General features: G+C 40.9%; 1 long non-coding RNA gene across 1 annotated transcript in view; it reads right to left on the bottom strand.

The window, feature by feature from the left end:
* Positions 1 to 342: 342 nt before the first annotated feature.
* The window catches only part of LOC113600815 (uncharacterized), a 172,044-nt gene continuing 146,361 nt past the window's right edge, over positions 343 to 26,025 (bottom strand). Inside the window, exons 11-14 of the long non-coding RNA XR_003421908.2 lie at positions 20,629 to 20,737; positions 20,484 to 20,516; positions 17,846 to 18,005; positions 343 to 6,832 (exon numbers count right to left, since the gene is read on the bottom strand). This is a non-coding gene — a long non-coding RNA (uncharacterized LOC113600815). The remainder of the gene's footprint in view (positions 6,833 to 17,845; positions 18,006 to 20,483; positions 20,517 to 20,628; positions 20,738 to 26,025) is intronic.

Genomic DNA, 26,025 nt, shown 5'->3' with positions numbered 1-26,025 from the left:
AAGCAGGTTCTGCACTGTCAGCACAGAGCACACCTCAGGGCTCGATCCCACAAACCGTGAGATCATGACCTGAGCAATCGAGTCAGACACTTAACCGGCTGAGTCACCCAAGTGTGCTTAGCAATTAAACTTTTAAAAACTACCATCTGTGGGGCACCTGGGTGGCTTAATCAGTTAGGCATCTGACTCTTGATTTTGGCTCAGGTCATGATCTCTCGGTTGTGATGTCGAGCCCTATGTTGGACTCCACACTGATCGTGGAGCCTGCCTAATATTCTCTCTCTCTCTCTCTCTCTCTCCCCCTCTGTCCTCTCCCAAGCTTGCCTGCTCTCTCTCTTTAAAAGAAAAAACATTCTAATATTAAAAATAAATAGAGGCACCTGGGTGGCTTGGTCGGTTAAGGGTTCGACTTCGGCTCATGTCATGATCTCATGGTTCGTGAGTTCAAGCCCCAAGTTGGGCTCATACTGACAGCTCGGAGCCTGGAACCTGCTTCAGATTCTGTGTCTCCCTCTCTCTACCCCTCCTCCACTCCTGCGTGCACATGGTCTCTCTCTCTCAAAAATAATATTTAAAAAAAATTTTTAATAAAAATGAATAAATAGGTAAATAAATCAATAAATAATAAAAACTACCACCTGTCTCACTTGTCAAATTCTGGCATAGTATGAAAGGAGTATATCCACAATTATCTATAATTGCAACACCCATCCCCCCATTTTCCAACTACACATCTGTGTGAGTCTGGATGTTATTCATATACTTCATATTGTGAAAGACTGAATAAAGAATCAAATATGAGACTTGGCTGTCTTCTATCAAACCAGACCAAGAGATTTGCAAAAATGTGAAACAATGCTCCTTTTCTTGCTAAAATTTTCTTTTAGAAAATATATTTATTTTAAATTAAAATGTTATTTGCATTAAGACACAATGTTTATTACAGACACTTAAAATGAATCAATAAATGTATTTAAATTTTCTCAGCCTTAATTCCTTTTTTTTCAATTAATTTGTTTATTTTGAGAGTAACAGAGACAGCGTGGGTGGGAGAGGGATGGAGAGAGAGGGAGACAGAGAATCCCAAGCAGGTTTCGCACTGTCAGCATGGAACCTGATGCAGGGCTCCAACCCACCAAACCATGAGATCATGACCTGAGCCAAAACCAAGAGTCCTTTGCTCAAGTGACTGAGCTACCCAGGTGCCGCTCTCAGTTTTAATTCCTAATGCACTAAACATCAATAGATACATCCTACATTAACTAAAGCTCTTTGGGGTCGTTAAGAATTTTAAGAGTGTAGAAAGGATCCAAGATGAAAAAGTCTGAGAGCTGCTGCCTTGAATCAAAAAATTATAAGTACTCCAAAAATTAGTATTTGGTAAAATAGATCTTTTTGTACCTTCCATAAATTATTTGAGAGATGTAGAGTGCTAGGCAAATAATAACCCCCAAAGATGTCCAAGTCTTTTTTCCTGGAACCTGGGAATCTGTTACTTTATGTGACAAAAAGGGATTAAGGTTGAAGATGGAATTAAGGTTGGTAATCCACTGACTTTAACACTGAAAGATTATCCTGGATTATGCAAGTGGAAGAGCAAAGCAGGAGGGTCAGTGTCAATGTGACGTAGCCTAAGGAGAATTGTATCAGCCATGGCTGGCTTTGGAGCCTGGAAGGAGACACAGCCAAGGAATGGCACAGCCTCCAGAAGCTGAAAAATTCAAGGGAATAAATCCTCCCCATCCTCCCCTGGAGCCCCCAGAAGGGAGCACATCCCTGCCAACACAATGATTTTAGTCCAGCGATACCCACATAAGACTTCCACCTCCCAGAATGTAAGATAATAATTTGCATTGTTTTCAGGCACTGACAACTTCGAATTTGACCTGAACCCTGTAGTCCGGAAAAACAGATGATGTTAAAAAAAAAAAAAAAAAATACCACCATTTTATGCTCTGGGAAACAGCAAAGAACCTCTCTTCATCGAGTGACTTAGATAAGACTCAAGGATGCCCCTCTTGTTTCCCAAAGACAAGGCCAGACGCAGACACTCCATATCCACATTCTTTGCTCCATACATGATTCAATGGACTGTTTGTCCACAATGACAATTGGAGCAAAATCCATGTTAACCCAACATCAGTTAAGTTTCTCTCTTTCCTCCAGGTCCCTGAACTTTGACCCACCCTCAACCGGAGCCCCTCTTTCTCTCTTATGAACAGGCTGGCCTCAGGGTAACACATTCTCTGCTCTACTGTCCTATCATCCTGCTGCACATACCCAGTTCTACTAGCCTTATTCACTCCTCTTTATAAGACAGAATACTTTTCCTGCCTGACCTAGAAGATGCTTGCAGATCTCATGGACAGAATGTTCTCCCTGTTTCAATAGTCCCTCCACTTCTCTTGCAATAATCCTTTTGAATACAGTGCCTCCTTACCTAAGTCCACATTTGTTTTTTATTTGACCCCCATTAAGTGTGCGGTCATTTGTTACAGCAGTAATAGGAAACTAACACATATGCCTAGCTCAACTAACAGCACCTTACCACCTAAAGTCATCTTGAGAGAATGAACAAAGCAGGTACAGGAGAAAATAACATCATTTCCCACTCTGCTGTATTTCCCACTGCATTGCTAGTATGGCAGTGCTCAGAGCAAAGGTGGGGACAATTGGAGATTTTGAAGGAGGTCACCCAGATGAGGATCTTTGATCAATCAGATCAATGATCCCTCCATCCAGACTTGCAGGTGGCATAGCAGGAAGTCTCAAAGAACCATCTTAAATTCCTCAGTGGCCCAGAGTCCCGACGATCACTATGAGGACCCCTTGGCAGTCCAGACAACGGGAGTGCACTTGACCTCTTAGGATCTTCCCTTCTCACACACATCTGCACATGAGAACTCTGCTGTCAGCACGGACCCCTCTTGGGATCCTCTGTCTCCCTCTCTCTCTGCCCTTCCCCTGCTTGCACTCTCCCAAAAAACAAAACAAAACAAAAATGGACATAATAAAAAAGCAAAAGTTGCAAAATTAATGCAACCTGATGAAAAATGGAAAGATAATCTTCTTTCAATCATAATATTGTGGAACACTTGAGGAGTACCTACCAAACCTCACGCCGTGTGGTATTTACAAGGATGTTCTTTCAACAAAAAATGACTTTGTTTTCCTGTTTGCGTTATTTCCAGCATTAGGAGATACCACGCAAACAATGCTGATCATTGCTGGCATGTTGAAGTTGCCAAATGAGACCATTTAGTCCTTAAGAAAAAAATCTTTATCTCCGAAAAGTCACCCTGACGAACCAGATGGTTGAGTACTGTTGGATGCTATTTTAATGTCTCAAGTGCTCATTTTTTTTTTAACTTGAACATTTAAAAATGATGAAGCAAAAGGGCTCCCGGAGCTTCCTTCGCAGCAGGTAGAGCCTGGCTGGTGAACAAGACACACACGTGCCCTTGCACACATGCACGTGCACTTCCATCAGTCATCCCCCCCACCCCCAACACACGCTGCTGTTCAGCAACTGCTATCTAAATGTACAGGCTACAAACTTCACCCACCCGGAACACTCACTACCGCGCAAGGAATCCCTACTGTGCTAAAGACAACCACGAAACGTGTACCTGACCCTCCACCTCTTCCACACAGTAGGTACAATCTGAGGTTTCTGACTGATCATAACTATAAAACTCAGAGCAGGCCATTTCGGATACGTCATAAAATAAAAAGGTTTACATGGGGAGACCTACCCACAGCTGAGCTCCTGGCCACATTTTATTACTATTTCAGAGCCCAGAAACCTGGTTTGCATTTCCCCTGCAGCTTGAAATCCACAAGAGGCCTTTCCCAGCTGAGTGGCCTAGAGTGGGGGCCACGGGACAGCACACGTGCTCTTTCCGACCAGCCACCTGGCAAAACTGTGACTTGCCCCCATGTGAGGGATGCAGGTTACAGAGGGGAGTTAGAAAAAAAGCAAAAGAGAGAAAACAAAATCAGGGTGTGCTTTAAATGAACTCAACATGTGCGTGGACAATCATCCACCCCTGGTCCACCTTCGATGCCTGTGGATGCAAAGCATTTCCAACCTGAGCTCCCAGAGTGGGTTTATGGAGAAAGACGGTTTCCTGTTACTTGATGCAAAATTGGGGGGAGCGAGTGGAGATGGAAACCAATTTTTTTTTATCAAATCCTCAATAAAAGGTTAAAACCCACTTCAGTAAGTTTAAAATTCAATGAATTCAGAAATATCCTCTTAAAACTCTCCAGCACAGCTCTAACCATTAAAGGTAATCTCTCATATCTGTGTTTTAACTTTAGCTGTCACCAAAGGGAAGTTTCTCTTTCTTTTTTCTTTTATTTTTTTCTGGGTCCAAGTAAAGAAACTTAAGGGGAAGAATGGGAAAAGCCAAGAAGAGAAGGGAAAATGCAGAACATGGAGTAGAAGACAAATTAACTTCTAGATAAAGAGAAAAGATAAAGGTTATTTATTGTCTCATGAAAAATGAGGATCAAGTAAGAAATTGCTACTGGCTGAGAATTTGAGAGCTAAAGGGATCATTTATTCCAACACTTTTTTTTTTTAATTTTTTTAATGTTTATTTATTTTTGACAGAGAGAGAGAGAGAGACAGAGCATGAGCAGGGGAGGGGCAGAGAGAGAGGGAGACACAGAATCCGAAGCAGGCTCCAGGCTTTGAGCTGTCAGCACAGAGCCCGATGTGGGGCTCAAACTCACAGACTGCCAGATCATGACCTGAGCTGAAGTCAGACGCTCAACCAACTGAGCCACCCAGGCACCCCTCCAACACTTTCTTTTAATGAGTGAAAATAATTAGTGACTTATCAAAGACCCCATGGCTAAACTTCTGCTGATCACTCCCCAAACCAGCAGCCAGAAACCTGTTCCGGGTGAGCGAGCCCTGGTGAGTGATCAAAGGATCACCTACTGGGTCACAAACGGGCTCCTCGCAGACCGTATTTCCCTCAAGGTTTGCCTTTGAAGATATTGTGGGTACACAAAAGCACGCCATGGCCACTGGACCAAACCTGAGCAAATTCCAGGGATTTTTTAAATTTTAGTTGGTGTTTCTTTGGGCTTGATACTTTTCTTTCCACCTATCGCTACACCCTGGCAATTAAAAGAACAGGATTCAAGAAACATTTTTGCATTTACTGAACAGCTGATTCTGTCGTTTCATCCACTTCTCTGTGCCCGTGCACATCTTACCATTTAAAAAGATGGTTTTCAAGAGCATGAAAAGATCTGATCAGAACACGCTGGGGTGTCAGGGCGCGGTTCACAGATCCTCAGGTCCTCCGCTGTGACCCCCGCACGTTCAGTCTCCAACGTTAGCCTTCACCAGCTCTCTTACATGGTCACCAGGCCTGTTGGCCGGTCAGGTGTCTACATACCCTCTGTGTACAGCAGCCTGACTCCTTCCTGGCTTTGGCCTTATCTATGACCCTCTCTCCACAATGTCCTTCCTCCTGTGTCTACCTAGCAACCACCTGCCTGTATTTCCTGTCTCTCCCTGACCCCACCACTGCCCCCCTTCACCATGACTCCACCCAACTCTAAGGTCATTGACACTAAGAGCCACATCCTACTCGTCTCTGAAGACACAGCAATTGGCAAAGAGCCTGGCTTCTAGAAGGAAATCTTTGGCTGTAATGGTGAACTGTAGATTTGATGAATTTAGAATTGCTTCAGCTGACCAGTAACTGTTTGCTGATCACCGGCTGTGTACCAGGGCTGTGCTATGAGGAAGGGAGGTAAAAATGAACAAGTCACAGTTTCTGTTTATGAAGAGATTTTAGTTGAGTGAAAATGAAAGCAAATCTCTCCCCTCTGTGGGGGAAAACACATCTGAGTGCATTCATTCCCTCTGATAATAGTCCAGAGGCGCCATATTTACGGATGGAAAACCTGCCCTTATATTCTACCATTCTTAGAGGAACTCACTTAACTGTATATCACATTCATGCCTAATGAAGGTTAATAATTTGCTATTTTTAAAGTTAAATCCAAGTTAACAGAGGCCTGAAGATATTAGGTTTGGGTAGGGGAAGTACACGAAAGGAAGGAAGAAAACTAAATGTGAGAACAAGAAAAATAGAAGAGATAACCAAATCTTACAGTAGAAGTTTTCATTCTATTTCTTTGTCTCAAAGTGAAGGCTAAGGAGAATTTCCCTTTATTCTTTAGAAAATCTGCAGCTGGCCCAGGAGGCCAGACACGTATTCCGTTCCCACCTCCAGACTCCATTTAGAGCATTCTCCTATTTTTAAAAATGGATTTCTGTAAAACATTTCATAATGTGGATTGGTTTCTTTGGGGTCTGCCTCTGCACTATGGCTGCATAAAAAAAGACATTAATAACTTCTCTGTTAATGGGTTTTTCAGAGTCTCAAAAGACTCACCTTGTACATTATAACTTCCTCCCACTTAGCCCTCTGGCTAAATCTTGATTGCCCTTGTAAGACATCTTTAGGACATATTGCTGAAGTTAAAGATGGTCCTTAGGAGAAATAACTTCTCATATGATGCACAACGCACGCTCATGAACCGGCAGAGCAGAAGCCCCTTCGTTTTGTGTCATTCTACCTTGGTCCCGTGCCACACTCTGCTCCGAGAGGGCTGACTCTGCCTCGGGAATGAAGAATTTCAGCAACAGAGGCAGCTGAGGCTCTCTCCCAGACCTGAAGGGTGACTTTGAACCGGTTATTTCACATCTTTGTCCTTTGCCAGGACATTCCAGTCAGCTTACCCATCCATCGTTTCACAAGGGGGCATGTGGCGTGTCCGGGACGTTTCTGCATTTTGAAACCTATAGAAGTAGGAAAAGAGACTGTAAATATAGTATGTGTACTATAGTAGTGCACACACACACACACACACACGGGAATATACATACACTTAGGAAATGTGTGTATATGTGTGTCCGTGTGTATATGTGTGTGTACATGAGTGTGTGTTTGTGTCTATACGTACATATATATGTATGTGTGTACGTGTTCATAGGTTTGTATGTGTGTATATATGTGTATGTATATGTATATGTGTATATATGTGTATGTGTATATGTGTGTATGTGTGTACATGTGTATATGTGTATGTATGTGTATATGTGTGTATGTATATGTATTGTGTCATGTGTATATGTGTATGTGTGTGTCTGTGTATGTATATTTGTGTATGTGTGTACATGTGTATATTTGTGTCTGTGTGTATATATGTATATGTATATGTGTATGAATGTGTGTACATGTTATATGTGTATGTGTATATGTATGTGTGTATATGTGTGTGTATATGTGTATGCATATGTACGTGTGTATGTGTATGTGTGTGTACGTATCTGTGTATGTGTACGTGTGTATATACGTGTGTATCTGTGTATGTGTATATGTGTGTACATGTGTATCTGTGTATGTATGTGTGTATATGTGTATATGTGTATGTATGTGTACATGTGTATATGTGTATGAATGTGTGTATGTGTGTATATATCTGTGTATATGTGTGTAGGCATGTATATGTGTGTATATGTGTATGTATATATGTATGCATGTATACGTGTGTACGTGTATGTGTATATGTGTGTGTATGTGTGTATTTGTGTTTGAATGTGTGTATGTGTATAAGTGTGTCTGTGTATATGTATGTGTATGTATATTTGTATGTATGTGTGTACATGTGTATATGTGTGTGTATGTGTGTGTACGTGTGTAGATGTGTGTTTATGTTTAAAGTGTATGACTATATATATGGTAGTTATATATCTATAGCATATAGTTATATAAAGATGGAAAAGGTAGAATCTTGAAACAGGTCTCAAATTTTGTTCTTTGGGGCTGACACCCCAGGATGTAACCCAGTAGAGGGTAGGACCTATGTAGGCTCGTGTTTGTCTCTGCATCTAGTATTAAATGTTAGCCTTTCTGGCTCCAACAGATATGGTGCCTGCGTCTCTCTAAATGTCTGTCGTTGGGACAAGCAACTGCTTTAGTTCAGCAAGTAAAACCTGAATTCAGCTGTGATAAGCAAAGAATCCATAGCGCTTCTTGCTGAAGCAGAAGTGTTCGTGTTTTTTGTTTTTGTTTTTTTTTTTTTACCTCTTATAAGTCACAGACAGCTTTAAAAAATAATCTTCTAAAAAAAGGTAGTACATCGGTACATACACACGGAAGTTTGCATGCAATTTTTGGAGGACCATGACTTCAAAGTCTCTCTTCTTGAAAATATTTGCAAAAGCAGTTTGCCTCATCTCCTGGTATTTTTTTCCTTTTGTGTCCAGGTGGGTGGCTCTGTGTTTCACGTTGGTCTACACCAGCTTCAGTGCTGCCCTGAGAATGAACACTCCTTACCTACGTCACCACTAAAATTAATAGGTAACTGTCGCCATGCGCGTCTCACCACACCGCCCTTAGATGAATGACAGTCTGATTAACAAAACGGCACTGGTTTTCGACAGATGACAAAGCATTTGTGGCGCTGCGGTCAGAGTCCAGACGAACAGCAGTCTGCCTCCCCTCACCACACGACAGGGGACTGTCAGAGGCCAGAGGACACCTGGCCAACATGTCATACAACTGACATGTATGAACAGCATCAGGCTCATGGGCTTCCAAGTGCTACGCCAAACGTTCAGACACAGAACACGATGAAAAGGAGATGTCCTGGGCTGGCAGCCGCCAACAAAAAGCAGATGTTGAACCATTGCTTCCAAAATTCGTTTCTGTGCTTGGGATCCAGGTAACATGGTGGCTCGGAGCACAGGCCTCAGACTCGCAACAGACCTCCTGTGCCGCTTGATTATCCACTGGTTCCTCATCCACCCTGACCCTCAGTTTCTCCTTGTAGAAAATGGGGATATTGGTGGGGAGAGGATCTCCATGTTCCAGGGTTACAGAGAGAGAAAGGGAGGGGGAGAGCTCTTGGTGGTATCTCTTCTTTTTTTTTTTTAATTTTTTTAATGTTTATTTATTTTTGAGAGAGACAGAGCGTGAGTGAGGGAGGGGCAGAGAGAGAGGGAGACACAGAATCCGAAGCAGTCTCCAGGCTCGGAGCTGTCAGCACAGAGTCCGACACAGGGCTTGAACTCATAAACCAAGAAATCATGACCTGAGCTGAAGTTGGCCGCTTAACCAACTGAGTCACCCAGGCCCCCGTGTGGTATCTCTTCTTATAAGCTCACCAATCCTATCAGATCGTGCCCCTACGACAACCTCATTTAACCTTAATTACCTCCTAAAGGCCCCATCTCCAAATATAGTCACACTGGGGGTCAAGGCTTCAATATATGAATTTGGAGTGGGACTCTGTCCATAGCAAGAGGTAACAGGTTTTATGTATTCTGAGAAACTTGGAATAAAGATCTCAAAAAGATGATATTAATCTTGGATTTTAAAATTTTATAACTTTTGAGCTGAGAAAAAAAAATATTGAGGGGGTGCCTGGGTGGCTCTGTCGGTTGAGCATCTGACTTCGGTGCAGGTCATGAACTCGCGGTTCATGAGTTTGAGCTCCACGTTGGGATCTGTGGTGTCAACTCAGAGCCTGGAGCCTGCTTCTGATTCTGTGTCTCCCTCTCTCTCTGCCCCTCCCCTGTTCACGTGCTCTCTCTCTCTCTCAAAAATAAATTTAAAAAATTTTCTTTTTAATATATTGAGGAAAAAAAAACACATAAAAGATATCTCCTCCTCTGGGTTCAGGGAGAGCCAAGCCAAGCATGGAAATTCTTCAACGTTGGACCCGCTGTTCTACCTGTTGAGAATCGTTCTACATGTTGAAGGTTGGGCTATGGAACCAGATGCAGGGCACAAGGAACCCTCCAGCATGTACACGGAGAGCATGGGGCCAAGAAGGTGACTCCCCCAGGGCACCAAGCTCCATCCACACCTAGCCATCTGGTGGGCTCAGTGAAGGAGCCAGAGAGAATATTAAGGTTCACATCACAAAGAGAAAGAAAAAGAAGGAAGGGGATATTTTCTGAGGTGGATAAAACCAGCCTGGTTCTCTACTAAATGGGCATGGCTATCTAACTCACTGGGGAAACTAAAATATGAGAATAAGTCCTCCTCGGTCTTTATGCTTCTCTGTCTTCTCTTCTTCCTGTGCCTGAATTCCACTCCTCTCTTCCCTGAGAGGCAACATAGCCCTCCCAGACTCAGGGCCGGTAACACTCACCTCCTCGCTGCCATTCCCTCCCTCTCACCCCTGCGACCAAGCATTCTCTGCAACCCCACACTTACAACCGTGTGACCTTTCCCAAAGCTCCTCAACAGCCTCATGCCTCGGCTTCCTCACCTGTAAAATGGGTATCATATTGACGTGTATCTCATGGTTTTGTGATAATTCCCGAAATCATCATCTTCTATGCTTTAGTTTTAATAGTTCTTACTGCTATTTTCAAGGTCTTTGACCTTTATTTCTACAGTGTCCAATCAGCTCCTAAGCCCATCTCGTTCATTTTGTATTTCAGATATTGTATTTTTCAGTTTTATAATTACATTTGGTTCTTCTTTGATCTTTAATTTCTGTTCTTGCTGTATTCACGTTTTCTTTTAAGTCTTTTAGCATGTTTCTGCTAGTAGTTTTCAAGTTCTTATCTGACATCATATGTTTTCATTCAGATGTGGATCTTGAGAAAATTAACAGAAGACCATGGGGGATGAAAAAAAATGGATACAAACAGAGAGGGAGGGAGGCAAACCACAAGAGACTCTTAAATACAGAGAACAAACTAAAGGTGGACAGGGAGGGTTGGGGGGAGAAGGAAAATGGGTGATGGACATTGAGGAGGGCACTTGTTGGGATGAGCACTGGGTGTTGTGTGTAAGCCAATTTGACAATAAATTAATTTTTTAAATAAAAAACAAAAAAATAAAATTCCTGCCTGTTCATTCCACCATCTCTGTCATTTCTAAACCTATTTCCATTGACCTACCTCCCCCCTAATTATAGGTCATATTTTTTTGCTTCTTTTCATATCTAATAATTTTTCACTGGGTGGTGGATTTTGAGAATATTATGTGACTACTGAATGTTGTTGTTTTCCTTAAGGAGTATTGTGTTTGTTTTGGCAGGTACTTAAACATCAGTTTGAACCTCCAGATACTTGTTTTTTAGGCTCCATAAGTGTAGGTTCAGAGTAACCTTAATTCTGGGGCCATCTTAGCTCCAGGGCTGAGGCATGAACTCTTGGAGTCTCTGCTAAGGCATGATCTTCTGAAGGCTTGACTGAACGCCCGAGGTATTCCTTCTGACTTGTCAGAAATTAGACTTCTCCTAATGCTGTGTCAGCTCTTGGAATTATTCATTCACAGTCCCATACTAGTTACCCTTCACCCAGCCTTGTGGAGTTTCATCCTTGGCTTATGTGGCTTAGTGGTCAGCCAAAGATCAAGGGCAAACCTACATGCAGATCTCTGGACCTCTTCCTCCCAGCAGCTTCCTTCTTTAGCTCTCTGCTCTGCAAATTCCAGCTCCCTCCTCCTGTCTTCTCAGCTCAGTGCGCCCAGTATGTTTTGTTTGTTTTCCCTCTCAGGAAATCTGAGACCACTATAGGATTCACATTGTTAGTTTTCCTTCTTCAGACGGCGCTATTGTCAAATACCTGAGAGCAGTATTTCCTACATTTGACCGGTGTCATAGTTGATTACAGAGGACGGTGAGTCCCATGTCACTTTTATGTGCACCTGTATACACAATCATTATACAATTGTCATTGAAATAGAACCATTTTTTGAATTAGTCTTCGACACCCCACTAGACCATGGTAGGGTTGAGAATTTTTGTCTTTCATATTTGTAGACCCTGAGTCTAGCAAGATGCCTGGTATGTAATGAGCATTAGTATGAAATATTTGTTGAATTGATACACAATTTCTTCTTCACTCCTGACCAAGGGTGGCCAGCCTTCCAGGTGTGACTGGCAGGCTGACTTAAGTTTCTTTTTTACTTTCCGTGTTTCCTGCCCCTGCTTTCTTCACATGGAGGCCTATGTGAGTTAAGGCCAATCTCCTTTACTTGATTTTTGATTTGGGAATTTTTAACTATATCATATCCCAAGTCCAACCAGATTAGTAATAGAGCATAAAAGATGTGGACTTTCCCCCTTGGCCAGTCTATACAAATCAGCCTGTGAAATACCTTATGTAATCCCTGGCACACAGGCGGTAGCTAATAAATGTATTGTTATTTCTGTACTTTCAACCAATCGCTCATCATGGAGTCAGAAATAATCATAAGAATCCACCATATTTGTATTCCCTAAATGCAAGTTAACAGAAGCACTCCATGGTTCATTTGCCACTCTAATTACATATCTACCTTGCCTTTTACATGCAAAATTTTTAATTTGGCTTTGATCTCCATTCACTGTAAGTGTTTTATCCCCTTACTTATTAGTTTCATGTTTTATGCTGTTGTCTATCTATTCTTAAGATGTGTAAGCTCCTGGTAGGCAGTAATATCAGAAATAGCCAATGCTTATGTAGCACTTACTCTATGTCAAACACTATTGCAAGTATTGTAGGTCTATTAACTCATTTAAACTTCCTGAGGTTGTAGGTACTATTATTATCTCTATTTTAAAGACGAGAAAACTGAGATCCATAAAGGTTATACGGTGTATGCAAGGTCACCTAAGTAGGAAATATAGGGGCAGTGGTTCAAACTCCAGAACCTAAACTCCTACTTGCTACCAGATGCTGCTTTTGCAAGGATAATCTTGTGTCCTCTGTCAAAGCACTACTCTTTGTACACAATTATGGTGTGTATTTAACTGGATACCAGCCTAGCACATGCCTCATCCCAGATCCACCCAGTTCCATCTGCCCCTGGGTCTCAGCTACTTTCTTCACCTCCTTGCCAGAATGGCTCCAGTCAAGACATATATTTCTGCAGTCCTCTCTTCCTGTCTCCAGACACCAACAAATTTCTCAGCCTCTCCAGAGCACAAGAGTCAGGCTTTGTCATGGCTTCTATACCTTCACCATTGCAAGAACTACAAGAGTCCCAGCACCCAGATCCGACGTGACATGAGCCTTGGAGAGTCTAGCTTTCCCAGTAGCTGTCCAGAGTGACAGAATGCTATTACTAAGGTGTGTGAAGAGTTAATGCCCCATAGGAAGTACTTTGACCTGAGACAGACAGGAAGAAGCTAGCAGATAAATTCCTCTCCCTCCCTCCCCACTTGATTGCTCTAAGGCACAATGATATCATATCACCTCTCCACCCTTCTAGAGACACCTCCTGTGACTGAGCAATCAACTCTGTCATCCTGAGTAACTGTAGCCAACTTTACTAAGCACCACTTTGAATTTTTTCCTGTCTTCGTTGCCTAACTTTTCTTTTTCCCTCACTCTTGCTTCCTTCAGATTGTATCTCCAATATTAAAAAAAAAAAAAAAAAAAAAAAAAGCATGCAATCTTGACTTTAGGCTCTGTTTTCTCAAGCCCAAACAATTTGTTTCCTTCCAATAATACAGATTAATTGGTGCTGACACATATATCCTCTCTCTTGGTATATTAATTAGTTTTTGTTGTATAATAAATTATCCAACACTTTGTGGCTTGAAACAATAAACGTGTATTATCTCATGGTTTCTGTGGGTAAGGAATTCAGAAGTGGCTTATCTGGTGGCTCTGGCTCAAGGTCTCTCATGAGGTTGCAGTTAAGATATGATCCAGGGCTACAGTCATCTGAAGGCTTGACGGGGGCTGGAGGATGTGCTTGACGGGGGCTGGAAGATGGTGCTCTCACATGGCTGTTGGCAGGAGGCTTCATTTCTCATTGCCTCTTGGCCTTAGAAGGTCTTATTCCTTCACCACAATGGATCTTTCCGTAGGGCTGCTTAAGTGTCCTCACAGTGTGACCACTGGCTTTCTCTAGTGTGAGTAATCCAAGAGAGAGCAATGAGGAAGATGCAATCTCTTTTATGACCTAATCTTTGAAGTCACACACCTTCATTTTCACCATACTTACAAAGTCTGGCCCACACTCAAGGGAAGCAGAATTCTGCTTGACTTTTTGAAGAAAAGAGTGTCAAAGAATTTGTGGGAAGATTTTTAAATCACCACACCTGGTTCCTTATTTACCAAGAATAAATATCTAAAGGACAGACTGCTAAGGATAGAGTCTGTAGATGAAATAGAGCGATGCTAATAATCCTACAAAACCATTAAACTAATGATCATCACCAACCAGCTGTCTTTTTGTATTGTACTATCATTAATGGTTCAAACATGTTTTTAGATTTGAGTATAATGTCAAGGAAAGTGCTCTGAAGTCATCGGGTCACCAGCTAGACCCCATACTTGACCTTTACTTCCCCCCTGCGTGTACTCACCGACCTTGGTCCCACATTTTTCCTTAAGCTCTTCTTTCCAGTTTATCTCTGAACTCAGGCAAATGGAAAGTGAAACCACCTCTCGAGCAATAGCGACCTCCCTGACAAGACCTCCAGCTGGCCCAGACCACCCAGACCAATTTGAGCTTAACCCCTGATTTGCACCTGCACAAATGGGTGATGGAGTGACCCCCAGAGTGACCGGCAACCACCTTTACCCATTATAATACTAAAATCTCCACCCGAAGAGGAACACAAGTGTCATTTACATAACATACAATGTGTGTATAGGCATGTTTCCTTAAGGCGCATGCACAACCTTATGCTCACCTCAACATAGGATGACAAGGCATCCCAATCAAAGTATACATCCTAACCCTAAATCAAAGGAACACATTCTCTCTCACTCAGGGAGTCATGGCTTTGGAAGCTATTCCCCATGATCTCCTTATTTTCTGCAAATGAAGTTATTTTGTGTGACAACTCAACCTGGGACAGGTTCGGACTCACTGAGGAGTGAACTCACGCTGGTTCAGTTACAATCTTAGTATATTACTTCTTTGTTTCCTCAGATCTATATCTGCATATTATAATCAATATCCCAACATTTGATCAATACTGATTGCATCTACTGTAAATACTGACTGCATCTATTAATGAGTGTCAACAAAAATAAATGTTCTCATTTGTCAGCAATCACAAGGTTATTCAAAGAATCATATAACTTAGCAGGTGAAAAATCATGTTAGTGTACTGCCTGGCACAGTAGATGTTCAATAAATGTTTCTCTCTAGATCAAAACAAAAAAAATTATATAAACCATTAATCAGCCAATAGCTCTTGACATTGCTGTTTGAGTCACTATAGCTATGATCACATAGGCTCTAGATCATATAACCTGATATTTTTCCCCTCTGCCCCCATCTGGTGGTAAGTAACTTGTCTCTTTCATCTGATATTTTATTGGTACAAAATATACAAAAATAATAACATGTCAGGCTGAGCATTTTTCTGCTTAACTGTCTTCTTCCAATACTTAGTCTATCCCTTTGCCTTTAACCTTGGTGAAACATAACATGAATCTCTTTTTCACACTGTAGTTTTAATGAGGTTGTTACCCTGCATATCCAATGAGATAGTGGCTTATGTCATAAATTCATACTTCAAGGTATATGCCTTCAGCTGTTGAATTAACCTTATAACTGAAAATAAATTTCAATTGCTGATCACAAGAACTTTTGATGTATTATTAATATTATTATTATTTAAAATGAATGTTTTGCATGCAAGCAAGGTAAACCTTATGAGTAGGCATTCACTAAAAATGCTTCTGTTTCTGATTAAGTTCCTATGTACAGCCAACTTAATTATTTGTGATACTAGGTAACAATATAATTGAAATGAATGATTGAATAACTCCATCTTATTTTCCAAAAACCTTTCATTTTCTCTTGGCCACAACATCTGCCACACTTTAATAACTTAAGTTTGATCTCCTTCTATTTCTACTACCCCTGTTTATAGATGAAATGCTAATAAACATACAAGAGTCAAAATATGTCAGCTGGAAGAAGAAAAGAGATTCATGTACCCCAAAATGAATATTAATTTCCTAAATAAATAAGAATCAACAGTATGTCCTATAATAACGTAGAAGGGAGAAGCTTTCCATAGTGGTAATGATAAGTGATATGCCATCAGATCAAGAAAGAGTGTTTCTTGTCCACTAAGCCAATCATCTTCAACTGTAACCTAAAGTTCACAATGCTAAAGCATTGTACTGGAAAGGATTCCAGAAACAAAGACATGGATAGAAGGAGAGTGGTGGCACATCTTACTCTGTCTAGGTTGTTGAGAACAGTCTTATTCACAATAAATTGCTCCAACCATTTTGTATCCAACATGCTCACTTAATTCAGATGAGCCTCACCTTTGGGCCAACCATACCTTCCATTTCTGGGATGCAGGTTACCATTTACCATTCACTTCCTGCACCCCACCTCCACTAACCCATCTGCCCTTTGGATTCCCCCCTCACTACCAGAGAAGGACAGCAGCAATGAGAGAAGTCATACATAAAATCCAAGCAAGAGAAGGACACAGGGAAGACAAGGCAGCCATGCTTCACGGGAACAGTCAGAGATTGTCACAGCTTTGAAAGGGAATTTTAATTCTTAAGGCAAAAAGAATAATGCAAGTTTGATGTCTCTGGAAATTTGCCTGGTAATTCACTATCTTAAGGATGGACCCAGTTTGCCTTAAGGATCTACTCAGGGGCTGAGGGCAAACAGACTTCTACAGCGGGCTTAGAGCTAGGCTCGACCTGTCAGCTCCAGAAGGCATTTCTTTGTACAAAGCAGTAGCTTTTCCATAAAAGGTCAATGCTAAATGAACATGTGTTCAGCAAACATGTTTATCCAGTGCCTAGTTTATGAAGGAACTCTGTAGATGTATTGTTATCATTATTATTATCTCTACCAGATGACACTCTGGCAGAGAACTTGACACTCCTGGCCCTTTGGAGGTTAGCGCAAAGTACCAGTCCAGCTTATCAGGGAGAGAGTCCGACTCTTTCTCTCAAAGAACCAGGAAACTAATCCACAGTTCACTTCTCTTGGACACCCGGGATCCCTTTCTAGTCACGGAGGACCACTTTCCCTCCCCTGGCTCAGTGCACCTCCTGAAGCACAGTTCTTCCCCAGGCTGTCTCAGGCACCCATTTCTTTAATGAGTGCTTTGCCCTGACAGAGCTGACTCAGACAGATGCACAAGGGCCCCGTGCTTGATGTGTCTTACATCTTGAATGTCCTTCCAAACAAATGCCCAGTAGCTGAGAGCCCATTTATTGAAGAGACAAATGCATTTGTTTCGTTACAGAGCTGCAGGCAAAGTATAGTAGTCTGGAAATAGGATGAGGGAAAAAAATCTTTGTATTGTTAAGACCTAACATGACTGAAGTCAAAGTCAGAAAGCCAACAAAGTCACAAGGTCACACGAATTTACACCAAAGACCCCTTACACCAATTTTAACATGTTCATGCATGCATGTAGTTTGATTAAAAAAAAAAATTCTGTGGGGCACATGCATGTCTCAGTTAGTTGAGTGTCTGACTTTTGATTTCACCTCATGTCATGATCCCAGGGTTGTGGGATCGAGCCCCGCATCAAACTCTGCACTGAGCGTGAAGCCTGCTTGGGATTCGCTATCTCTCTCTCTCTCTCTCTCTCTCTCTCTCTCTCTCTCTCTGTCTCCTTCTGCTTCTCTCCCAACTGGTGCACACTCTCTCTTTCTCTAAAATTAAAAAAACAAAACAAAACCTTTTGAAAACTGAATCTTAATCTTGCTAATTCTTAATCTAAGCAACTATTCGTTTATGTTAATAAAATGGGTCCTTCATGATATCCATGTGTAATTTTTACCTGCCTTTCTACAACTTCAGTATTGAAACATTGGATTTATTATTTTTCTACTTCCTAGACTACTTACCTATGCAATTGCCTTCTTTCCTGTAAAGTTTTTCTTTGTAAGCTGAATTCCAGCCTTGCCCCTTCCAGGCTGTGGCCTTGAGCGAGTCACTACACCTGCTTCTGTATCAATCTCTTCATCTGTGGAGTGAGGATATAATAGACCCAACCTCATAAGGGAGCTGAAAGAAATGAAGTGTTGCTACATTGAAAACCACTCAGAACTGAGGCAGGCATGGACCCATGTCAAATGTCACCTCAGAGAGAGAAAAAAATTCAGGTTACAATATCTGACATTTCAATATTATAAAGTGAACACTCAATATTAGTCATTCTGATTAGCCAAAGATCCAGGACCCAATAGGACCATGTTCCAGGTGTCCTAACCCCAGACATTCTTATGTCATTACATCATGTTTCATTGGTGACATCCCTACCATGAGCTGACTCCTGAATTTTTAGGCTTTCTGTCTTCTCTGGTACCCAGGCATGTTGACAAGGTTGACTTCTGTGATCCCACTTCTCAGACTCCCCATAGACACACTTTTGTGCTCGTCCTTTGACTCCAACCTCTTCTGTCTTGAGTAACTTCGCACGATACCCATCCTCCAGTGCCCCCCTCATAACACCATTCCCAAAGACAGCTAAACGAAGATGCTCAGGTCCCTGTGCACAAGGGGTACCTGCTCAAGTGCATCCTGGGTGAACATCCTGAGCAGTGGTGAAGCAAAGCAGCACAGACCCATCTTTGGACTTTGTTTTAACTCTGTCTCTCTGCCATCACTTTGCAGTTTAAAGAAAAACAAGTAATATTTTTTAAATGTCGCTGTCATTACATCAAGTAGAAAGAAAATTTGCTGCCAACAAGATAGCAGCCTTGGCACATGCTCTACTCCTGTTCCCCTTTTTGCTTCCCAGAAAACCCAGAACAGAGGAGGAAGGGTTTGGAAGAGAAATGAGACACCCCTAAACCAGAAGCAACAATCAGTTGACTGGTTGCATCTAGCCAGGCCTCCTAGAAAGGCAGCAGCAGCCTACCTCATGACCACGTACACTCTCCACTCTCCACGGCCATGGCCACAGCCACCAGCCTCCTTTCTTTGAAGACCTTCCCACATCAGCCTCAACCTACCTTTCTGGTCTGATTTCCTTTGATGGCCCACACATGCATAACACACTCCGGCAAGGGTGGCATATTTGATGGTCCCCAGTGATCTTTCTCAATGACTTGTGATATTATCTCCACCAGGAAGTTCTTTCCTCATCTCTCCTCCCATCTTGCTCATTTTCCATATTTAGTTTTGCTTCTTCCCTGAGCTCAGTCACTGTGTCCCCCCACACTTGCAATGAGATATAATCTGTCTGCACCTAACCTGTCTCAGCACTGTGAGTCTACCTCTCCTTGAGCCCTTACTCCACTCAGTTATACATTATAATCATTCACATATTGAATTGTGTCCTTTGCCACCATTAAGCCGTATTCATCTTGAGGGTAGAGACAGTATCGTTGTATCCCCTGCCAGGCCTAATACAGGGCTTGGCATGCTGAAAACACTGAGTAAACATTTTTCAAGTGGAATTAAAGATTGTACTGTGGATAAATATCCTTTGAGTTACTTTATATTTGTTTAAATTTATTTTGTTTTATTTTGCAAATATAACCGACCATATCAACTTAATATATCTTTTTCCCTGCTTTGTTCCTGTTACTGGCAATGGACAACATTCTCAACACACTGTGTATGTGGAAAGCTAAAGGAGCAGAAAGAGTGACAAAAAATGGAGAACCAGGCCTTGTATTTAATCTTCATGTTTTACATTTCAGGTGAAAGTGAAAAAGCTTCTCAGGTTCTCAGATAACCTGCATAATGCATGAGGCTATGGCTCCACTGGAATAAAATAAAACTTTAAACACAAGGTTGTATTATTATTCTTTGAGACCATACTTCTCAATTATCCTTTGGTTTATCTCTAGACCTTTATCCCCATGATTCAGGGTTCTCTTCCTTTTTTTTTTTTTTTCATTGTAAACAATTCAGTTTACAAATGTAGAATAAAAAAATTAGGCTTCATCATAAGAAATTCTGGATGCTGGGAGAAAATAAATCCTATCTCTTTTCCTCCCTGAGCCTGGCTTCTTGGTCTCTGTGGTTTCTTCTCTCTGGATCTGTGCCTCTTAAATGCCTTAAGATCAAAAAGTGGGAAGGTGGAAAAGTTGAGAAGGATGATTTTAATGAGGACAGCTGGGTACTATGACTCTGTAATCAATAAGTTAAGTACAAAGCAAGGGAATGTTTGTTGGAGAGCTATTTTAAATGTGTCATCTTTTTTCTCAACAGGAACACTTGGAAGAATGTACTATTTTTGTTTAAATGGATTCTTATAAGGCTCATCAGAACCCAGCATATTATAATAAACCCATGATATTTAATACAGACAGTGTGATAAAGATAAAAACTGTCAATATTTTTGTTTCCAGATTCTTTAAAAGACATTGAATTGCTGAACCAATTGGAAAGAAAGAAACAAAGAAAAAAAGGCAGGAAGGGGTAGAACGTAGGAGGGAGAGAGGGAGAAATACTGATTTGGGGAAGGCTAGCTCAAGCTGTCTCCTCTAGTAAATAAATTGAAAAAGCAAGGAAGACTTTCAAGTAACTTACACAGCACTTGTCCAAGTCCAGGGTTGAGTGTATCTAAAGAAAACAATACCATCAGTTATTAACATTAAAAAGCTCCAATAAAGCTGTTTGAAATTTCTGAATGGATATTTATTGTAATTCATTTCCTGAACACGTAGCCACGTACCTATCTGTTGTAGAGTTGGTGATATCTGAGGTATCCTTCCAGATTCAATGACCAAAAAGCTAAGTGTCTTAAAAACCCTTTGTCCTTTACCATATACAGCACTTCTGTGCTGCGGGGGAAAAGAACAAGGTTGAGTGAAAGAAAGGTCTTTACAAACTGAAATATAGGGGTGCTGGGTGGCTCAGTCAGTGAGTGACCGTCTCCTGATTTCAGCTCAGGTCATGATCCAAGAGTCATGGCATCAAGCCCCTTGTAGGGGTCTACGCTCCTGCTTAAGATTCTCTCTGTGTCTCTGCCTCTCTACCTCTCTCTCTGTCTCTGTCTCTCTCAAAAAATAAAAAAGAAAGAAAGAAAGAAACTGGAATATACATTTTTAAAGAAAATCAGCAAGGAAAAAGGGACGATTTCAGGCATTGTCCTCTATCATAATTCTCCATTCAGATATTCTTATTCAAAGACTCAGATTTTCTTAAAAGCAATATGCCCCCATATTTTCCTCTTGCCATTTCCATAACTTAAAATTCCTTCTAAGAACACCTGGGTGGCTCAGTCAGTTAAGCTTCCAACTCTCGATTTCGGCTCAGGTCATGATCCCAGATTCATAGGATGGAAAACCCTGCATCCAGCTCTGCACTGAGCATGGAGCCTGCTTGGGATTCTCTCTCTCTCTCTCTCTCTCTCTCTCTCTCTCTCTCTCTCTCTCCCCCCCTGCCCTTACCCAACCCCCTCCCTCTCTCAAATAAAAATTTTAAAAGATCTTTCTATTCTTTTTTCCTCTTATTAGGGTTGTTAGATTTTATAAATAAAAAATACAGGGCATCCAGTTAAATTTGATTTTCAGATAAATAACCATTTTTTAGTAATAAGTATATTTCATGAACTATTGGGAAATTTGTACTAAAAAGGATTCATTATTCACCTAAAATTCAAATTTAAACAATGAATCTTTTTTTTTTTTTTTGGTATAAGTATGTCCCAAATATTGCATGGGACATACTTACAGTGAAAATTTATTTGTGGTTGTTCTGATGTTCAGACTGAATCTGCTGTATTTTATCTGGAAGCTCTGCTGTTAGGTAAATTCTCCCATCGTTCGAGCCCCGATCAAATCCCATTTCTTCAGTGAATGCTTCCATACCCATCTTATTTTGAAGAGATTCATGCATTTATTCATTACCCCCCAACCAAATATGTAATGAGCAGCTATTTTCCCCCAGTAATTGTGCTGGGTACTGGGGATAAAAAGCAAAACCAAGTCCATAGCTAACAGGTAGAAGATGGCCTTGGAGGTGGGTGATAATGACCCAGGGGAGAAAAAGTCACAAGAGAGATGCACAGGGGACATCGGAAAATCCATTAATAAGCATCCTTATAGGATGGCAGCCTGACTGTCCCTGTATGTCCTATCTAACTCTATGTTATATTAACATTTGGAGACATATCTTCTACTTCTCAGCCTCTTCCTGGTGTCACACTTCACCTACAGTAGGACTTGTGTTTGTTTTGTGCAGTGAAGCCCTTTTCTTGATCCCATTCACTTGCTCTCCTTTGGAGTTTTTAGAAAGATAACCCCAAGCTTGAGTTTTGTTTGCTTCACTTTACAGTGAGAAATGGTGCCTTTTCCAACGTACTAAATGTGACAGGTGTCACTTCATGTGCTTCGCATGGTCACTCAATCCTCACACTTACTCAGCAAACGAGGTACTCTTTATATCCCATTTCATGGAAGAGGAAACAAAGATACAAAAATGGTTCATTGACTTGCCCCAAATCACACCAATAATAAAGGCTTCACTAAGATTCAACCCAGGAGCCTGGCTTCAGAATGCTGTGTTGCCACTCTGTGATAGAGGTGATTTTAAAAATGGAAGTTAATAATAATAGTAGGAGACTTCAACACCCCACTCACAGCAATGGACAGATCATCTAATCAAAAAATCAACAAGGAAACAATGGCTTTGAATTACACACTGGACCAGATGGACTTAACAGATATATTCACAACATTTCATCCTAAAGCAGCAGAATATACATTCTTCTCCAGTGCACATGGAACATTCTCCAGAATAGACCATATACTGAGACACAAATCAGCCCTAAGTAAGTACAAGACGATCGAGATCACACCATACATATTTTCAGACCACAGCGCTATGAAACTCGAAGTCAACCACAAGAAAAAAAATTGGAAAGGGAAAAAATACTTGGAGACTGAAGAACATCCTACTAAAGAATGAAAGGGCCAACCAAACAATTAAAGAGGAAATTAAAAAGTATATGGAAGTCAATGAACATGATAACACCACAACCCAAAACCTCTGGGATACAGCAAAGGTGGTCATAAGCAGAAAGTATATAGCAACCCAGGCCTTCCTAAAGAAGGGAGAAAGATCTCAGATACACAACCTGACTTTATGCCTTAAGGAGCTGGAAAAAGAACAGCAAATAAAACCCAAAACCGCAAAAGACAGGAAATAATAAAGATTAAAGCAGAAATTAATGCTATCAAAACCAAAAAGCAGTAGAATAGATCAATGAAACCAGAAGCTGGTTCTTTGAATGAATTAACAAAATTGATAAGCCACTAGCCAGTTTGATCAAAAAGAAAAAGGAAAGGACCCAAATAAATAAAATCAAGAATGGAAGAGGAGAGATCACAACCACAGCAGAAATAAAAACAGTAATATGAGAATATTATGAGCAATTATATGTCAATAAAATGGGTAATCTGGAAGAAGTGGACAAATTCCTAGAAACATATAAACTACCAAAACTGAAACAGGAATAAATAGAAAATTTGAACAGACCCATAACCAGGAAGGAAATCGAATCAGTAATCAAAAATCTGCCAAAAAACAAGAGTCCAGGGTCAGATGTTTTTCCAGGGGAATTCTACCAAACATTTAAGGAAGAGTTAACACCTACTCTCTTGAAGCTGTTCCAAAAAATAGAAAAGGAAGGAAAACTTCCAAACTCTTTCTATGAAGCCAGCATTACCTTGATTCCAAAATCCCACTAAAAAGGAGACAGAGACTCCACTAAAAAGGAGAACTATAGACCAGTTTCCCTGATGAACATGGATGAAAAAATCCTCAACAAGATATTAGCCAACTGGATCCAACAATACATTAAAAAAATTATTCACCACGACCAAGTGCGATTTCTAACTGGATTGCAGGGCTGGTTCAATATCCACAAAACAGTTAACATGATTCGTCACATCAATAAAAGAAAGATCAAGAACTATATGATCCTCTCAGTAGATGCAGAGAAAGTATTTGACAAAATACGCATCTTTTCTTGATAAAAACCCTCAAGAAAGTAAGGCTAGAAGGAGCATACCTTGAGATCATAAAAGCCATATATGAACAACCCAACGCTAATATCCTCCTCAATGGGGAAAAACTGAGAGCTTTCCCCCTAAGGTCAGGAACAAGACAGGGATGTCCACTCTCGCCACTGTTATTCAACATAGTATTGGAAGTCTTAGCCTCTGCCATCAGACAACACAAAGAAATAAAAGGCATCCAAACTGGCCAGGAGGAGGTCAAACTTTCACTCTTCGCAAATGACATGATACTCTATATGGAAAACCCAAAAGATTCCACCAAAAAACTATTAGACTTGATCCATGAATTCAGCAAAGTTGTAGGATATAAAATCAATGCACAGAAATCGGTTGCATTTCTATACACCAACAATTAAGCGACAGAAAGAGAAATCAAGGAATCAATCCCATTTACAGTTGCACCAAAAACCATAAAATACCTAGCAATAAATCTAACCAAAGAGGTGAAAAATCTATACGCTGAAAACTATAGAAAGCTTAGGAAAGAAATTGAAGAAGACACAAAAAAATGGAAAAAGATTCCATGCTCCTGGATAGGAAGAACAAATATTATTAAAATGTCGATACTACCCAAAGCAATCTACATATTCAATGCAATCCTTATCAAAATAACACCAGCATTCTTCCCAGCACTTGAACAAATTAATCCTAAAATTTGTATGAAATCAGAAAAGACTCCGAATAGCCAAAGCAATCTTGAAAAAGAAAACCAAAGCAGGAGGCATCACAATCCCAGACTTCAAGCTATACTACAAAGTTGTACTCATCAAGGCAGTATGGTACTGGCACAAGAACAGACACTCGGATCAATGAAACAGAATAGAGAACCCAGAAATGGGCCCACAAACATATGGCCAACTAATCTTTGACAAAGCAGGAAAGAATATCCAATGGAATAAAGACAGTCTCTTCAACAAGTGGTGCTGGGAAAACTGGACAGCGACATGCAGAAGAATGAACCTGGACCACTTTCTTACACCAGACACCAAAATAAACTCAAAATGGATGAAAGACCTCAATGTAAGAGACAGGAAGCCATCAAAATCCTCGAGGAGAAAGCAGGCAAAAACCTCTTTGGTCTTGACCGCAGCAACTTCTTACTCAACACGTCTCCTGAGGCAAGGGAAACAAAAGCAAAAATGAACTACTGGGACCTCATCAAAATAAAAAGCTTTTACACAGTGAAGGAAACAATCAACAAAACTAAAAGGCAACCGACAGAATGGGAGAAGATATTTACAAATGACATATCAGATAAATGGTTAGCACCCAAAATCTATAAAGAACTTATCAAACTCAACACCCAAAAAACAAATAATCCAGTGAAGAAATGGGCAAAAGACATGAATAGACACTTCTCCAAAGAAGACATCCAGATGCCCAGCCAACGCATGAAAAAATGCTCCACATCACTCATCAACGGGGAAACACAAATCAAAACCACAATGAGATACCACCTCACACCTGTCAGAATGGCTAACATTAACAACTCAGGCAACAACATGTTGGCAAGGATGCAGAGAGAGAGGATCTCTTGCACTGCTGGTGGCAATGCAAGCTGGTGGAGCCACTCTGGAAAACAGTATGGAGGTTCCTCAAAAAATTAAAAATACAACTGCCTTACAACCCAGCAATTGCACTACTAGGTATTTATCCAAGGGATACAGATGTGCTGTTTCAAAGGGACACATGCACGCCAATGTTTATAGCAGCACTACTGACAATAGCCAAAGTATGGAAAGAGCCCAAATGTCCATCGACGGATGAATGGATAAAGAAGATGTGGTATATATATACAATGGAGTATTACTCGGCAATCAAAAAGAATGAAATCTTGCCATTTGCGACTATGTGGATGGAACTGGAGCGGATGGCTAAGTGAAATTAGCCAGAGAAAGACAAAAATCATATGACTTCTCTCATATGAGGACTTTGAAAGACAAAACAGATGAACATAAGGGCAGGGAAACAAAAATAATATAAAAACAGGGAGGGGGACAAAACAGAAGAGACTCATAAATATGAAGACCAAACTGAGGGTTACTGGA

Source organism: Acinonyx jubatus, chromosome A1 (assembly GCF_027475565.1).
Source record: "Acinonyx jubatus isolate Ajub_Pintada_27869175 chromosome A1, VMU_Ajub_asm_v1.0, whole genome shotgun sequence".
NCBI classification, from domain to species: Eukaryota; Metazoa; Chordata; class Mammalia; order Carnivora; family Felidae; genus Acinonyx; species Acinonyx jubatus.
This window is presented reverse-complemented; position numbering and strand designations above follow the sequence as displayed.